Source organism: Acomys minous (assembly GCF_964271855.1).
Source record: "Acomys minous genome assembly, chromosome: 11".
Taxonomy (NCBI): Eukaryota; Metazoa; Chordata; class Mammalia; order Rodentia; family Muridae; genus Acomys; species Acomys minous.
Window position 1 is genome coordinate 105,533,544 of NC_140492.1, and position 18,835 is coordinate 105,552,378.

At 43.4% G+C, this 18,835-nt stretch overlaps 1 long non-coding RNA gene across 1 annotated transcript in view; it reads left to right on the forward strand.

The window, feature by feature from the left end:
* The first annotated feature begins 4,324 nt into the window (after positions 1-4,324).
* LOC311608980 overlaps positions 4,325-18,835 on the forward strand; it is a 153,830-nt gene continuing 139,319 nt past the window's right edge. Inside the window, exon 1 of the long non-coding RNA XR_014783209.1 lies at positions 4,325-4,395. This is a non-coding gene — a long non-coding RNA (uncharacterized lncRNA). The remainder of the gene's footprint in view (positions 4,396-18,835) is intronic.

Sequence of the window (18,835 nt, forward strand, 5' to 3'; positions counted from 1 at the left end):
GCCCTCTATATACACAGGAGGAAGGGAGGGAGGAAGGGAGGGAGGGAAAGGGGGAGAGAGGTGTGGAACCAAACCTAACTTCTTCTTGGACTTCGAGTAGTTTGCAATGGCAGCCATAGCAAACTAATATACTATAAATCAATGGTTCTCATGTGGGTTTTGACCCCTTTGTGGAGCCAAAAGACTCATCACAGGGGTCACCTAAGACCATCAGAAAACACAGATATTTACGTCACAATTCATAGCAGTAACCAAGGCACACTTATGAAATAGCAATGAGAATAATCTTACGGTCAGAGGCCAATACAAGACGCGGAACGGTGTTAAAGGGTTGTGGCATTAGGAAGGTGAGAACCACTGCGATGTCTCAAGAGCCTCTGAGGACAATGAAAGGAATACGTAAGGAGAGCAGGGACTCCCCTCCAGGAGAAAAGAGAGAAGCGAAGCTGTGATCAGAACTGATGCTCAGCAACAAGTGAGGGGAGTGCGTGGGGGCTGATGGGAGGGGAGGAGTGCATTCAATGCCTTGTGCAGCTAATCTGGGAAGGGACAAGTTACTTACAGACAGCAAACTAACCTGACAAAGAGGCTGAAGGTACCCACTCGGGAATGGATAGTCTCATAATAAATAAACAAGTGAGCTATCAGTATGATTTGTGGGTGGAGACTAGCTATACACTTTAAAAAGTATGAAATTGAGCCCTTACCTGATGCTACAGACAAATATGGGCTCAAAGTGGATTAAAGGCTTCAGCATACGACTTGAAATTGTGAAGCTCTTACAGGTCAACAGAGAGGACAAGCCAGTGGACGCAGATCTTAGCCTTCTCTCTAGCCCCCTACAAAGTGCTGTATAGAAAAATAAATCAACAAAATAAAATAAAAATGAACACCTTGAATGGAAAGCAATTTACAAACGTTGTTTGGTTGGTTGGTTTTGGTTTTTTGAGACAGGGTTTCTTTGTGTTCGCCTTGGCTGTCCTGGACTCACTTTGTAGACCAGGCTGGCTGCTGGCCTTGAACTAACAATGATCTGCCTGCCTCTGCCTCCCGAGTGCTGAGATTAAAAGTATGTGCCACCACACCCAGCTACATTTGTTTGTTTGTTTGTTTAGATACAGGATTTCTCTGTGTAGCCTTCACTGTCTTGGACTCACTTTGTAGACCAGGCTGGCCCACAGAGATCTGCCAGGCTCTGCCTCTCAGAGTGCTGGTATAACAGGCATGTACTACCATGCCAGGCTCTCAATTTACAAGTTTTAAATAGTAATATTTTTAGAGAGATGGAACCATATGCCAATAGTTGTAGATAGATATATAGAGAACAGGGGCTTTAGTCACACACAAACACACACACACACACACACACACACACACCAAAGGGGGGGAGGAACTCACTTTCCCCTTAGTTTTGGTTCAGAGTCTCTGTCTCTGGTTGATTGGGTGACACCCAATGTCATCAAAGAGAGATCTTTGCAGCTCAGCCCACCCCATATACATGCGAGCCTTTTTCAGAAATATTGTTCATTTGCTATCTAGATTCATCAATCTAACCAAATTGACACCTAAATTAATGATAGCACTGCTGTATCTCTGATAATGGGATAATCTTAAAAATATAAGGAATTCTGCGTGGGAGAGATGGCTTAGTGGTTAAGAGCACTAGCTGTTCTTCCAGAGGTCCTGGGTTCAATTCCCAGCAACCAGGTGATGGCTCACAACCATCTGTAATGTGATCTGATGCTCTCTTCTGGCTTGCAGGTATACATGCAGATAGAACACTCATATAGATAAATAACCTAATATATATATATATATATTCCATATATATACATTATGTAAATGTATGGAATTTATGTAAGAATAATCTTCCATCAGAAAACCAAATAACAACTAAGTAACTGGTAAAGGTGTCAATAGGCATTTTTCTAAGGGAGACCTACAAATGGCCAGTGTTTTGTGAAAAGGCTCTCAATATCACCAACTATGCAGCAAATCAGAGTAAAAACCACCATCAGCTACCATACCACACCTGTGAGGATGGCTGTCATCAGAAAGGAAAGAAATAGTATGCTGCTGAGGAGGCAGGCAAAGGGAACCCTTGCTCACTGTTGATAGGAATGCATAGTGAGATAGCCATTATGGAAGAACAGTATGAGGGAGTTGTCAAAAAATTAAAAGAGAGCTGCTAAGTATTCATCTGTGTCATTTCTGAGTGTATATCTGAAGGAAATTTACTCAGCATTCTGAAGAGATATTTGTGCTTCACATTCATTGCAGGATTAGCCAAGTCCCCAAGGTATGGAGAAAATATGTCCATAAACAGATGAAAAGAGGAGAGATGCCTCAGTCAGCTAAGTGCTTGTCTTGAAAGCATGAGGAACTGAGGTTCACCCTGAGCTTCTTCATACAAGTCCAGTTCCAGGGAGCTGGACACAGGAGGATCCTCTGATGTCACTGGCCAGTCAGCCTAACCTAATTGATGAGTCCCAGACCTCTATTTCAGTAAACAAGGTGACTGACTTTTGGAGAACAACATCCAAGGATGTCTTCTGGTTTGTAGATGCACACGCACATAAGTGCATTTGGATATGTGCACTCTCCAAATAAACTGATGAATGAACAAGGAAACTCCAACACATAGACACATGCACGCACACACGGAAGATAATATTATTATTCAGTCCTGAAAAGAAGGAAGTCTTTCCAGTGAGGATTGTACACTGAGTGAAATTACCCAGACACAGAGAGAGTAATACCGCAAAGAACCATTTACATACAGAATCTTAAAACTCAGACTTGGAGAAACAGAGAATGGTGGTTTCTAGGCACGTAGTAAAGAAGTGCAGAGATGTTGGTTAATGGATGCAGAAGTTCAAGTATATGATGAGCAATGTCTGGAGATCTAACACACAATATGTGACTGCAGTTAGTAACGGTGTCTTGAGGATTTGAAGTTGGCTACAGGAATGGATCTTGAGGAGTCACCTCACATGTGTGTACACCAAATGGTAACTGTGTCAGGTGATAGACATGCTATTAACTTGATTATGGGAAAAGATTTGTCTCAGCCTTTCAAACCTACATTTGGGATCACAGTCATGAGCCACGAAGCCCCAACTACACAAGGCATATTTATATCAAACTGCTACACTCTGTGCCTCATCTATATTTTATTTTATCACACACACACACACACACACACACACACACACACACACACACACACACACTTACTTCAGAAGAGCTGGGGGAGAAAACTCTGCAAAACAAAATGACATTTAAAAAGCCCTAGCTGAGGCTTGGGGAGTGTGGTTTAATGGTAGAATATTTATCTGGCACGAGCAAGGGCCTAGGTTTGATACCCAGAACCACAAAACTCTGAAACCAAAATAGTCATCCATCCAAAGAAACATCCCAGGAGACAAATGACTCTCCCCGCTGTCATATCCCAGGACTCATAAAATCCCTTCATTTATCCTCACGGGTGCCCGCCCTGCATTTCTGGTGGGATCTGGAAGTACATTTCCTTTTTTTGGATGTTGTTATAAATGGCAACTGGACTCTATTGCAGGCTTAGAATCCCATTTCAGATACATTATGGTTAAGTAGGTGGGCAGGCTGGTCTGAGGTTCTGACTATCATGGAGCTATTTGGGGGAAAAGGATTTGACATTTCAACCAGTAGGCTCATAGCCAAATGTGATCAAATTCTAAGATGGCAGCCTGTGTTAATATTCAGTCTATAAATGACCAGTATAAAACATAAGGCATTTTTCCAGGTGATGGCACACGCCTTTAATCCCCGCACTTGGGAGGCAGAGGCAGGTAGACAGCTGTGAGCTCGAGACCAGTCTGGTCTACAAAAGTGAGTCCAGGACAGCCAAGGCTATACAGAGAAATCCTGTCTTGAAAAACCAACCAACCAACCAACCAACCAACCAACCAACGAACCAACCAACCAAAAAAGCTAAAAAGCATAAGGCATTGATAAATAACTTAGTATCATTATTAAGAACAGAAAGGAAAATGTACAGTTTAATACTCAGTGAGCTGACAAGACAAGATGGCTTTTTTCCCCTCACCAGCATCATAGATGGACTCAGGATGACATTATGGACTTTGGTGTGGGGCATGTCTCCCTGGCTGTATTTTCCTTGCCAAATCTCATTGCCAGCCTCAGGCCTGGGTGGTAACCTGCTCTGATCCCTGATTGTTATGCTAATTTTATAAAGAAACTAGAGCCTTGTTGGCCTGCTGTTCAGAGAGGCCTTTCCAACCTTGACTGTCCTTTCTTCTCAGGTGACTAAAGTCCCACTTCTGGCTGACGAGCACCCATCCTGCTCATTTCCAGAGTAAAGGTCTGCTGTGTGTCCAGAAGCATCCTAAGTTGTAGGTAAGAGTTTTCAGCAGCCGCTGTCCCTGGGACATTGTCGTGTGAACTGCTGGCCATGCACACATCACGTAACCAGGTTAATTCTCTCTTACTCTGCTTTCTATCAGTTGTATTATCTCCCTGAATGCAGTTGGTCTTTAAGAATGTTCCAGTGTCATGCCACTCCATTCCTGATATGTTCTTAGTTAGATAGAGACAGAAACGTCAGCTTGATTTGCACTGGTGTAAAATGGATCTAACTTTGTACAGTTTATATATATACAGTATAACCTTATACAGTTTACATATATGTATATGTGTGCGCACGTGTGCATGTGTGCATTTCCTGCATGGAAATCTTTTTATTTTCTAAGACAAGATTACTCCAAAAAGTCAAAGAATGTGACTGTTTTGTCTTTTACAACTCACCCCTATGATTAACCTGTTGACTGTCTATAGTAAAGTGGTTCTCTCAGAACTTTTTGATGGTATGACATCACACACACACCACACACACACACACATACACACACATACTTAAAATAGAAAATGGATTATGCTTTTTGTAACCTGCTTTTCACTTGACTTGGGGATTTTACTATTGGATATCATCTGCCCTCATTTTAAACCTGGAGTCTCCTCGTTGGCTGAGCTCAGAGTAGTCTATGATGTAAGTACGAAAGAATAATTCATCCTCGTTTTATAGGCTCTTGGGGGGGGTATGTTGGTTAAATTATTTATAGTGATAGGTTCTGCAGAAATAGATGCGCTTTATTGAGGTCATCAAAGCCCTCAGTGCTTTAATGATTCTGCTGATTAAGTGGAAAACACACACAGGCACGTCAACCCGTCAGACGAAGAGCACACACACACGCGCTCTCTCTCCGCCCATGTAAATGGCTCACACCACGGCCTGATCGCTTACTGCACTAGGCTCTGGTGTTTCATGCTCCGAGGACCTGGTAGGCATTACTTTGCGCAGTTCCTATAGATTGTTGAACTTTAAGACGAAGGACCAAATTTTAAAACTGTCATAAATCTGAGCCTGGCTTTCAGGTGGCAGGAATGCTATTTTTAGTGCGTCTGGATTGCAGGCTTTCCCTTTGGTAGTTGACTATGACTGCACAGTAAGAATGAAAAATGAAACTTGTGGAGATTGGATAGCCAAGAAGATTGAAAATAACACCCAGACAGTGCAGCCTTTGGGTCACCAATTTGAATTCAGCTCAGCTCAGTGATGACTACAAATTGCTCTGTCTGATGGCAGCGAGGCTGGCAGAAGACCCATTCTTCATCATTAGCTCTGTTAATTATGCTGCCGGCTCGTCAAAGCCCAATTTGCCAGCTCTGGACTATAATCCCCCGGAGGGTAAGGGCTAAGGGCCATGTCTGTGCCACGCATTTTTTTTTTTTGCTGTCTCAGTTAAACAAGTGTGGATTAGATACATTTGGTTAGGGACACAAAGGGGTTCTCTTTCTGAGGTGTGAACTTGTCACTGGCGAGCATTCCTGTGAATTATCAAAGTAACATTGCTTCTAGTTTGTTCTGGGTGGCCTTGGAAATGGTTTAATCCCCCACAATGACAAACAGCCTTCTTCCATTTTCCTGTCAGCAACAGTGCGAAAGACAGGCTCCACATTTCTTGCACACATTACTGGCATCTGGTTCAACACTCTCTTCTGATGATTTTCTCAATCCTTTTAGCTCACTTTGATTATATTGTACTATTATGAATTCCACTTCCTTTGCCCATGTTAAACTTCATCTTCCATAGATTTCGGTTTCTTTTCTGAATGTGCCCTGTGTCCCCATGAGAGACAACTCTTTTCAAAGGTTCAAGACTAACACATTTTTTGTTGTTGTTGTTGTTGTTGTTGTAAATTTTTTATCTACTGATGGGTGTGGTGGTGCACGCCTTTAATCCCAGTGCTTGGGATGCAGAGGCAGGTAGTTCTTAATGAGTTTAAGGCCAACTTGGTTTACTTAGTGAATTCCAGTCTAGCCAAGACTACAAGTAGTGAGACCCTGTCTTAAAAAACAAATAAAAACTCTTGACCTCTCCTATGGTGATGTTGCATCAATAAGTACTAGTATTTATGGATTTTCCTAATATTATCATTGAAAAATTAAACAAGTCTTAAGTGCAAGTTGGAGTAAATGTTCCTCAACTGCTATTAGGCAAGCCACACTCCTTTTCTGACTTTTAATTCCATGTTACTAGTGCCCCAGAGGTTGTGGCATAGTTTTTTCAAGTAGAACACCACACAACTCCACAGGGTCTAGTCATGTCTATAATAGCTACTGATGGCTCTGACATATGGAGGCTAAAGAGTAAGAGCACCGATGCTAAAAAAAAAAAAAAAAGATGTAAATAAGTAATTGTAACAGGCAAGACAGTGAGAAGCCACTAGGGTGCCAATCTGAATACACTTGTTTTGGGATCAAACCAAACATGAGAAGGAGGCTGTCTTCATCAACTTGAGTGATTATTTCTTCTACTTTGTCCTACCTATCCTAAGGTAGGTTGTGTTGTTGCTGTTACTATTATGTTTTCTTTTTCCATCTTGGAGAGCCAATTTATTCCCATCCTTAGCTCTCTAAATAGAGTTTGGTAGCTGGGGTGTGGTGGCACACACCTTTAATCCCAGCACTTGGGAGGTCAAGGCAGGCGGATCGCTGTGAGTTCGAGGCCAGCCTGGTCTACAAGGTGAGTCCAGGAGAGCCAAGGCTAAACAGAGAAACCCTGTCTCGAAAATCTAAAAAAAAAAAAAGGGTTTAGCTTTTGTTGACCCAGCTCTTGGGACCTTGTGATATAGAGCCAGGAAGCTGTGTTGAGAACAGGGAGGGGACAACAAGGAAAACCAGTTCTGAGTCCTGGCTGCTGAGTTTGGTGGGGCAGTGGGAGAGAGAAGCTATGGAGCAGAGGAGGCTGGGACAGATTTTAAAGGCAGAGGAGATAAAGGGGAATCATGAAGAAGTTTTGTGTAGGGTCTACATTAGAGTCCCCTGGACAGCTGCTTGTCAGGACAGGCCTATTCTACTGAAGAGTAGCAAGCAACACAGTTTTTAAAAAAAGAGTGGCAAGCAACTCCATGCCTAGCTAGATTCCTGTGGCTTCCTGTATCCCAAATTCAGTTTTGGCTCACAGTTTATTGTAAGGTCCTGGTGAATTCCTGAACTCAATAACTTGGTGGCCCCAGCTGCTGTGGCTTGGTTTTGATTTTTTTTTTTAAGAAGAATGGGGCCAGGGGGATTGGGGGTATGGTGGTGGGACAGAGCTTGAAGAGCCTTTAAAAAAAAAAAACATGTCCATTGCATTTGCTGCCTCATGGGCTTCCTGCCTGCAGCACAGCTGGGAAGCTGCGTTTTCCTTGAAGTCTGTCATAGGGAACTGTCAATAGCATCGTAGATTCTTCATGCAGAAAGGCTGGAAAAGCTTGGCTTTTGTTGCCTGGACCGTCTCTTCTAGGTGACACATGTATGTGACTGGGCCACAAAGGATGCTAATATTTATTTTATTCTCTAGAAAACACATACTTATGTGTAGTAAAGCTGCCATAGAGGATTCTGGGAAGCACAATAAAGTGGTTGCAATGTTGTTAGACATTATGAGAGCTTTGGAAACTTTTACCCCTGTACTCTCTCTGTCTCTGTCTCTCTTTTTCCCTTCAGTGAGAAAATATTCATAAATGCTCCTATTCCCATGACTTACTCAGAGGAAGTTTTAAATTTGGTTTTATCTCCTCTGCTTCCTTGATATTCACTTTATTAGGCATCTTAAGATGGAGAAAAGGTTACACATTCCCCTTAGAGTTATTAAAAAAGAAGCCTGTCTGGGATGACATAAATGTGATGGTCATTCATGACCCCTCTGAGCTTTATGGCTCTTCCAAGAAAATAAAAAGTCTATATCACAATTCCATAGGAGAAACGAAGCTGGAAAGATGTGCCTAGTGTGATTTCTTAGCAAGTGTAGAGGGCGGAAGGAGAGAAACGCACTTTCTAGTGGTACTGTGGCTTGAACCAAGGGCCTTCCATATTCAAGGCACGTGTCATGACCACTGAGCTATATCCCCAGATCTATATTTTAAAAATAAAAATAGGCTAGACGAGGAAACAATTTTATATATGTTTTTTCAGTTTCTCAATAGGAACAACTAGAGAATCACAGGATTACATGTGTCTTTACAGAAGCTCAAGAATTTCAACAGGTGCACACAGTATTAACAACAACCACAGTGACAACAAAAATCCAGAAAACCCACAACTGCTGGTTTGCATAAATAAGATGCAATGGAATACTTCAGTGTGCAATTACATTTTCTGCATAATTACTCATAAATTGAGCAGCCAAACATAGATGGATGTTTAATTAATTATGACTTATTTAAAAGCACTTGGGTGGTGACACTTTGTTCTTCATTTCCTGCAAATCAAATTACTAAAGTTTTCAATTTAATCCAAAGTAATCTTCCTTACATTATTTTTAAAATTCCACCCAAGACACAGGCTTGATTACAGTATAAATAACCGAGACAGTGAGGTAAATGCCATCTAGGGGAGAGCGGGCAAGGATACAGCTGAAGGCATGAGATGGCGCAGAATTATTAAGAGAGCTAAATTTAGGCTGGGGGTAGGCTCAACTGGGGAATGGAAGATGCTAACAAAGGAAAGACACCCCAACCCCAGAAATAGCATAGATAAAAATGTCTAGGGCTGGAGAGATGGCTCAGAGGTTAAGAGCACTGCCTGTTCTTCCAAACGACCTGAGTTCAGTTCCCAGCAACCACATGGTGGCTCACAACCATCTATAATGAATGAGATCCGGTGCCCTCTTCTGACCGGTAGGTATAGGTGCAGGCAAAACACTGTATATGTAATAAATAAATACATAAGTCTTTATTTTAAAAAATGTCTAACACTTAATGACCAAGGATTGGAGATGAACCCATTAGTGTCTTGTAGAGCTCCTTGAAACATGCCGGCAACTAATGGACGTTTGTTTTTAAGGGATTTATGTGGCATGGACTCCAGACTGTACCCTTTCTCGTAGCATTTTGTCACTATTGAGCTTGAGACACATTGCCTGTTCAAGTGTCCACACTTCTGCATTTCCTGAAATGCTGCGTGGTAACATCCAGCAGCTACCTCTGCTGAAGGGGCTTTAGCTCTCAGCGCTGCTTTCCCTAGCATGTGCAGTCACAAAAACCGAGCTCTTAGCATCTCCCAGATTCCTCTTTCTGCAAACTTTAGGCTAGTGATTCTTAACTTTTCCCAGTTAGTGTTCCCTAATAGCATGGACATTAATTGATAGCTCTAGAAACCTGAGACCGTGTTCCAATCTTATGCTCCTACGGACAGCAGTTCCTTACTTGTTATGTCACAGATTCATGTGAATTTTGATTCTAGAATAGACCCATATCTGTCCTGATATAAAAATGTAAATTATATACTATGGGGAAAATGCAAATGATTACCACCTAACTTATTATGTAATGAATTAGATTGTTCAATAAGATGAAGGATAGATACTTAGTCTAACACATCTGTTTTAGTGCCTAGCAATTCACCACTCTCTCTTTTCTGCGCCCCTCCCCTCTCTCTTTCATCTCTCCCACTTTCTCTGTCCCTCCCTCCAGTTAGACTTAAGTATTTTGAGTTCTGGCAATGCTGCAGGAGGAGGCCCGGAGCATTTTCATGCAATTGTTGGTGGAATTTCAATAGTTCTAGCTTCTAGGGACTTGACTAAAAGCTGGTCAAGTCACTCATTGAACACAGCGAGAAGATAAGGAGCCGAGGCTTTGTATTTAGGCATCGTGGGTGAGCACATGTTCTACCAGACGTGTGGAGCTGTGGGTCCATTCCTGCAATACTGCGCACCATAGATTTGATGTTGTTCATACATGTGTCCGCACACACTCCTGCCCTGGCCCGTTAGTTCAATTAAAAAAACACCGAACACCAGACAGAATAATACGAGTATCACCAATCACTTTAGATATTAGCATAGGACTTCTTATAATTGCAAGAAATAAAAACAATTGCAGGGCAATGCTCCTCCCTTTCCATGTGTCCTTGAGCTGTGGTAAAAGGATTTGGATCAATCTTAGTTGCTCAGCTAGCTAAGTGTCTAAGTGCATGCATTAGCCAGGCTCATCCAGCCGTTTCTTTAGGGATAGAGTGATCCAGTTTGTCCTGGACCGAGCTCAAGTGCAGCTTGGAAATGTGTCCCCCTCTACTTGGGCTCTGAGGAAAGAAACATGGAAAGTGATTCTGTTTTGTTGTCACCTAGATTGGGGGCGGGTTTTCTTCCTTTCTTTCTTCTTTTCTTTTTTTTTTTTGGTTTTTTGAGACAGGGTTTCTCTGTGTATCCCTGGCTGTCCCGAGCTCACTTTATAGACCAGGCTGGCCTCGAACTCACAGTGATCCACCTGCCTCTGCCTTCCGAGTGCTGGGATTAAAGGCGTGCGCCACCACGCCCAGATGGGGGCGGGTTTTCTTAATCTCAACCATACTGTTCTGTCAGCGTCCACGTTTCCCACCTTCAATTCTGAGGGACTTAAAGATGCCCAGGACTCTTGGGTGATTATCACCCAATCCTGGGTCAATTCCTGGAGGCCTCTTCCACTTCCATCTTCATTCTTCAAGGTGGAAAGTCTTTTTGATCTTTTCTAGTTGAAGGATTTCTACAAATCTCATTTCTTTTCCCGTTTCCCTCACCCCCTGTATAGTAACCACCTCACCCTGTCTTCTGCCTACTTCGCAGTGGAAAGTGCTTCCGTACAGCTTTTCCACCGCTTGGGCTGTCATCTTTGAATTTTCTTTCTCTTTCTCTTTTGTCCAGAAAAGGAAAAGAAATGCCTCCCGAGGACTGTCAAGAAAGCAGAGAAGAATAGGGAAATCATACGCAGACTAAGATTCTAAAGTAGAGTCCTGCCTCACTATACGGTCTGGCTCAGTTTTTCTCCTGGTCGTTTTAAGGTGACCCAGAAGTAAGCCCTAAATAATTCTTACTTTAAAACTGCCTCTGGGCTGCTGAGATGTCTCCATAGATAAAGGCACTTGCCGCCAAGCCTGACGACCTGAGATTTGATCCTTGGAAGCCACATAGTGGAAGGACAGAACTGACTCCTGCTGTTTGCCCTCTGCTCTCTGCATACGTGCTGTGGTGCACACCCCCCCTCTACATATACAAAATGAATACATGTACAGACATGCTTTTCAGGACTGCACAGCATGTTAGCATGTTCCTCATCTATAGCCCTTTTCAGTTTAGAACTTCTGGAGAAAATCTTTAGGTCTGCTGGGGGGTTTGGAAACACTGTCTTTTTTTTTTTTTTTTTTTTTTAATGAGCTAGAAGGGGCACTGGTCTTTGTTGGCCTTGGTTATCTGAAAGAATGGAGGGCTGATTAGTCCACATGTTGTGCCATGTTCATTTCTCTGCATTTAGTGTGAAAGCACAGCCCACCTCTTTTTCTCCGAGCGGAACTCCCCCATTACAAGAGAAAGTTCAAGCTTCTAAGAGAAAGAAGCATTTCCAGGAGAAAAATGACAGGAAGAAGACATACGACCCATCTTCAGTGAGAGTATTGGCCTCAAAAACAGCTCACTAGCCCCACAGCAGGATGCACCTTAGCTCTGGGCTTGGGTATCTCCAAAGCCTGGCCTGTGGATGGCTGGATTTGGACAAGGGCACATTGGCACTGAGGTTTCCCTGTGATAATAAGAGCCCTTCACACCCTGTTGATTCAAATCAAAGGGGCCCACGTCAGTTTTCACATCTCACCGGTTATTTTGTACATGGCCCTGCATGTTCATTTAGGCTCAAAATTGCACCCATATATTTCCTGCTTTCTGTGATCTCCTTTGCTTCATTTGTTCTTCTGAAATATTTCCAATGCTTTGGGTGCCCAATTGTTCGTGAAGTGGCTGCCCAGTTGGTGCTGAAAAGCCATTTTTTCTTTGAAAAGAAAAAGATTTATCCTCATAATTATCATCATCATGTCATACGTTGATTTAAAAAATATCTGCCCATTGAGGTCCACCGAGACAGCAAGTGGCTTCCCCATCCCCAAATCTTGAATTGATCCTTCTTTCAAAGCTATTGTTTTGTGGTTGGTGAGGTCTTAGCCAATGAGTTGCAACAAAAGGGGTTTATATCAGATCAGGCTGTGCCTGGGTGGCTTAAAGAGAGCAACTGTATTGAGAGAAGTGTACACCTTGGGTTCACACACCAAGCCGCATAGCGCGTACTCTCTGCTAATGGTGGCATCAATCAAAATGGAGGACGCCATTCCGGGCTTAGGGTCTGAAGACACATCTTTTTTTCCAGACTACCCTGTATCCCGCATTTCTGTATCCCGCATATTTCCTGACATCCCGCATTTCTTTTTATAGCAAACCGCGCTGCTTATGCTCCCCCTCCCTAGCTCAGGAAACTGGACAGATTCCCCCTGTTGATATGCACGCGTTCAACGCTACTTCTCTATTTGTCAGCTCAATGAATGCTGAGCGTGAGGGGAGGACCCAAGTGATAGCACTGACCTCAAACTGTCTAGCAGAATGTAGTTCCGGCAGCGCCAGCAAAGGGCTGCCTGTCTACGCAGCACTTTTGCAAATGGCAAGAAAATGAGTTCCCTGGGAAGAGGAATTACAAACCCACCCTCTCTTTGGGGTAAATTCAGAGTCTCCCAGGGGGCTTGGCTGGATTTTAGCCCCTTCGCTTTCCCTCCACTAGGTTTCTTTGTTCAGTGTTCAAATACACGTTTCAAGCATCCTGGCAAGGTGGATGCAAGAACCCAAGATATAATAAGCGGATAGAATTCTGGAAGCAAGAACCCAAGATATAATAAGCGGATAGAATTCTGGAAGCCTGGAGATCCAGGGGAGGAAGAAAGGAGGCAGGCAGACTCCTTCTAGAACAGTATTGGCATGCTGACAGGCGGAAACTAAGAGAGTCTCGCAAATATGTCAATCAATGGGCAAGGCTTTTTTTTTTTTCCTTCATAGAACATCAGTTTGGAAGCTGAAAGGAGACATCCATTTCTTGCTCCTCTAGATATATGTGACTGTCCTAATTTTACTCTGGACTAAAAGGTCATGGCTGCTGAACACAGTTATATTCTTTAAATGTATTACTTTTTTTTTCTGCATGTGAGTGTTTTGCTAGCTTGTATGTCTATGCACCATGTGTGTGCCCGGTGCCCACACAGGCCAGAAGAGGATTGAGTCCTCTGGGACTGGAGTTATAGATGCTTGTGAGTCCCCACGTAGGTGCTGAGAATTGAACCCAGGTCCTCTGGATGAGAATCACTGAGCTGGCATATAATCTCTCCAGCTGTTATAATCACATTTTTTAAAAAAAAATAAAAAGCCATTTGCATGCAAAGATCTACATAGGTTTGAGGGTTCCCCCCATGTGCTTGGGTTGGCTAGTCTTGACGGCCATCCTGACTACACCTAGAGTCAGCTAAAACCCAGGCTGGGGCTGGAGAGATGGCTCAGTGGTTGAGATCACTGTCTGCTCTTCCAGAGGTCCTGGGTTCAATTCCCAGCACCCACATGGCAGCTCACAACTGTCTGTAGCTCCGAGAGCTGACACCTTCACACAGACACACACGCAGGCTAAACACCAATGCACATAAAATAAAAAAAATAAATAAATTATAAAACCCAAGCTGCCAGGAATTCCAGTAAGAATTGTATTATTCATGGTATCAGCGGAAGGAAGAGCCGCCTTGAAGCTGAGCCAGTCCTTACGGTGGCAGCCCACACGAAAGGACATGGAAGAAGAAGGACGCTTTTTGCTTCTTCCTGCTTTTCCTCACTCTCAACAGCAAGTTTCTCTATGCTCTTGCTGTGGCCAGCGTAAAATTCAACTTCTCCACTTTTCCAGGACTCCAGCAACCCCCCCCCCCACGAATCCCTGCTACCCACACCCTCCAGGCTTCAGCAGCAGAGTGAGAGACACATCCAGCCTCATAAACTGAACAGATACCAGACTCTCAGCCTTTCCATCACGGGCCAGCCATTGTTAGATTACCCAGACTATAGCCCAGGTCACTTTAATAAATGCCATCTACACACCCATTCTTCTCAGTTCTGTGCTTTAGAGAGCCTTGACTAACATAGTGCCTCACACTTAATAACACTTGAGCTCCTTTCCTCTTTCTACAGTGTTCCTCCCTTTTACACTTAGCTCAGGTTGTGGCATCTCCTACAGCATCTTCTGATTTCTCCAGGTCCACACAGACTTCCCTGTCTGCTCACCACACACCCACTGTTCTAAACCTCTCATGTGTTTTATGCTTTTTGGCTCCTCAAGGCTGTGAGTTTCCTAAGTTCAGAGGTACATCCCCACCGGTCCTGCCTGACACAAAGTAGTCACAGAAACCTAGGCTTATGTTTGACTAGTGCTGAAAGCCTCAGAGATTCTAGGGAGTGTGTTGCCTTAGGTGGAAGCGAAAAGTTTTGTAATCTAGTCTTAGACATGATGCCTTCTCGTGCCTTTCCATTTTAATAATCAGAAGTGATTTGTGATGTCTCATTTTGTTGTTGTTTTGCTTTTTCTTGAGATAGGGTTTCTCTTGTAGTCCTAGCTGCCCTGGATTTGCTTTGTAGACCATGTTGTCCTCGTAGTCCTGGCTGTCCTGGACTTGCTTTGTAGACCAGGTTGTCCTAGAACTCACAGAGATCTGCCTGCTTCTGCCTCATGAGTACTGGTATTAAAGGCATGTGCCACTGCGCAGAGACTAAAGAATTTTGACCTAAGGATGAGTCCTTCCTGCAAACCCTCAGTGGCCATGCCTTTTCTGCTTGTCTCACGAATGGCTGCATGGACAGTAGGAAAATTCCCCTATTAGAAATTCAAGGAGCTGGGTGTGGTGGCGCACACCTTTAATCCCAGCACTTGGGAGGCAGAGGCAGGTGGATCACTGTGAGTTTGATGCCAGCCTGGTCTACAAAGTGAGTCCAGGCCAGCTAGGGGTAACACAGAGAAACCCTGTCTCAAAACCCCCTCCCCGCCCCTCACAAAAAAAAAAAAAAAAGAAAAAAAAAAAAAGAAAGAAACTCAAGGAAATCTTGGAGAGACTTGTACAGCCTGTGCACATTTCTCACCCTGAAATAGAAAACCTTTCCTTTCTGTGTTCCCTGGAAAGGAAGTGAATCGGTGCAAAGACTGAAGATGTGCAGGCAGCAACAGATGACACAGGCAGAAAGCATTCTTTGGCTTCCCACCTGCCCTTCTGCCTTTAGGTTTTATGAGTTATCTCTGCTGCCTTTTTAGAAAAACTTTACCAAGTCTTCCATTCTCCGCTAAACTCATGTTGGCTCAGATATTTGCATGGAGCTTTTCTATGGCATCATAGATAAAATACGATTAATTGTTTTGAAACTTCAACATTGTGGACCTTAATTTCATATGCATTTAGTGAGTGCCTGTTGTGTGTAAAGCAATGCCCTAGACAGTAGGAAGATGATGGGAGAAGAGAGAATTGTTCTCATATATCCCACTGTCTAGCTCAATCATTGTTTTAAAGGTTAAACATCATTCCTTTTACTATTATGTAGACGTGTGTGAGTGTCTATGTGGGGGTGTGCAGGCACTCAAGAAACCAGAAGGGGGCATCAGATCTCTTGGAGCTGGAGTTACAGGTAGCTGTGAGTCATTTGGTATACATGAGTTTGTACATGATTTCTTCTTGGGTATGCAACACTTGTCATGTGTGTAAAACATGACAGAATGTATAATCCCAGTAACAGTAGATGGCTTGGGTTTTCATTTATGTGTATGAATGTTTGCTTGCATTTATTTATGTGAGCACCATAGGGATACTTGGTGCCAAAGGGGCCTAGGAGAGGGTGTCAGATCCCTTGGAACTGGGGTTACGGATGGTTATTAGCTGTTTTTCTAGGCCCCTTTGAAACAAGGCCTTAGACTCATGGGAATCCTCTCATCTCAGACTCCTGAACTCTAGAATCAGAGGTGTAGCCTATTATTGTCAGCTCTAAAGAGTTCTTTTACATGGGAATTGCCTTTATACCATAGTTTATATACATCAGTGGTGTCTTTTTTTTTCTACTTCTGCATTTATCCATGTCCTAGATAATTGGTCAGAAGTTTTTGAACTTATTTCAGTGACTTGTCAAAGCTCAAAATACTTGAAAGGTAGAATCAGGGAAGAGGTTTGAGCTGGCTGGTTCCATACTTAATGAATAGGAACCTAAATTTCTATTCATCTCACATTTATTGTATTATTTTTCTTCTTTGGTGTGTAGTATACTTGGTCAACAAAATTTAAATGGGTAAATGGAAGCAGGGGTTTTATTTTAGGATTTCTACTTCTGTGATAAAACACCATGACCAAAAGCAACTTGGGGAGGAGATGGTTTATTTGGCGTACATATCCTCAATCATAGTCCACTGAGGGACATAGCAAGGCAGGAACTCAAGGCAGGAACTGAAACAAAAGCTTAGTTTGGGGTTCTGTTGCTGCGACAGGACACCGTGACCAAAGCAATTTGGAGAGGAAAGGGTTTATTTGTCTTGCACCTCCATAGCACTCACTGTTCATCATAGAAGGAAGTTAGGACAGGATCTCAAATGGGGCAGGAACCTGAAGGCAGGAACTGATGGAGAGGCCATGGAGGGATGCTGCTTATGGGCCAGTTCCCCGTGGCTTGCTCAGCTGCTTTCTCATAGACCCTAGGACAATCAGCCCAGGGATGGCACCAACCACAATGGGATGTGCCCTCCTCCATCAATCACCAATTAAGAAAATGCTCTACAAGGCCTCCAGCCCTCCAGACGGACCAGTCACACCATGGAGTTTGACCTTGCTGTAGCCCTGGGCCCTAGTTCTAAGAAGCCAGAGGGTCAAGTGGGAGACCCCAAACACTGACTCCTTAACGTTCCAGGCCAGCCAGAGGTAGGCGCTGCTCATAAGCTGAGGCATGGCCCTAGCAACCTTGGACTCCAACAGCAGTGGCAGAGCAGGAGGGGATGACGCACACCACACCTACAAGAAGCATGAATGCTCTTCAGACAGGACCAAGAAACACAGGGTGAAGAAGGAGAAGAAAAAGAAGGAGAAATACTACCCTCCCCCCAATTTATTAAACTTGCAGCCCTTCCTGCTTAAAAAAAAAAAATGCTCCAACAGACCTGCGCACAGCCCAATCCCATTGTGTCGTTCCTTTTTTTAAATTAAAAAATGTAAATTTATTATAATTTATTCACATTACATCCTGATTGTTATCCTCTGGCTCTTATCTTCTTTCTCCCACCCTCCCTCCCTTTTCCATCCTATTCCGCTCCCCTAGGCCTCTGACTGGGGTGTCCTCCTCCCCCACCGTCTGACCTCAGCCTATCAGGTCTCATCAGGATAACCTGCATCCCCCATTCCTCTATGCACCCACAAGGCTGCCAAGCCAAGGGGCACCAGAGTTCATATCAGAGGCAGTTCCTGATCCCCACCTCTCTAACATGGAGAATGAGCTGTTCCTCAGTTATATCTGGATATGGGGTCTAGGTTCTCTGCATGCATTGTCCTTGGTTGGTGCATCAGTTTGTGCAGGCTGCCCTATGTCCAGATCTACCAGCCTTTATGGTCTCCCTCTGGAGCTCTGGGTCCTTCCATCCTCCAACTCTACCATACAACTCTCAGTGCTTTGCCCAGAGACCAGCTGTTAGTCCCAGTATCTGTCATGATCCGCCGCTGGGTAGAGTCTCAGAGGACATCTATGTTGGCCTAATATCCACTTATAAATGAGTATATACCATATGTCTGGGTCTGGACCTACTTCACTCAGGATGATCTTTTCTAGTTCCATCTATTTGCCTGCAAATGTCAAGATTTCTTTGTTATTGATAGCTGAATAGTATTCCATTGTGTAAATGTACCAGAGTTTCTTTATCCATTCTTCAGTTGAGGAACATGTGGGTTGTTTTCAGACTCTGGGAATTATGAATAAAGCTGCTATGAACATAGTTGAGCAAATGTCCTTGTTGTATGGTGGAGCATTTTTTGGGTGCTATAGCTGGGTCTTGAGGTAGAGCTGTTCCCAATTTTCTGAGAAAGAGTCAGATTGATTTCTAAAGTGGTTGTACAAGTTTGCACTCCTACCAGCAATGGAGGAGTGTTGCCCTTTCTCCTCATTCTTGCCGGCATGTGCTGTCACTTGAGTTTTCTGATAGGTGTAAGATGGGATCTCAGAGTCATTTTGATTTGCATTTCCCTGATGACTAAGGACATTGAGCATTTCTCTAAGTGTTTCTTGGTTACTCGATATTCTTCTGCTGTGAATCCTCTGTTTAGTTCTGTACATTTTTAATTGGATTATTTGGTTTGGTGGTATTTAATTTCTTGAGTTCTTTATATATTTTGGATATTAGCCTTTGTCAGATATAGGGTTGGTGAAGATCTTTTCCCAGTCTGTAGCTATCATTTTTGTTTTGT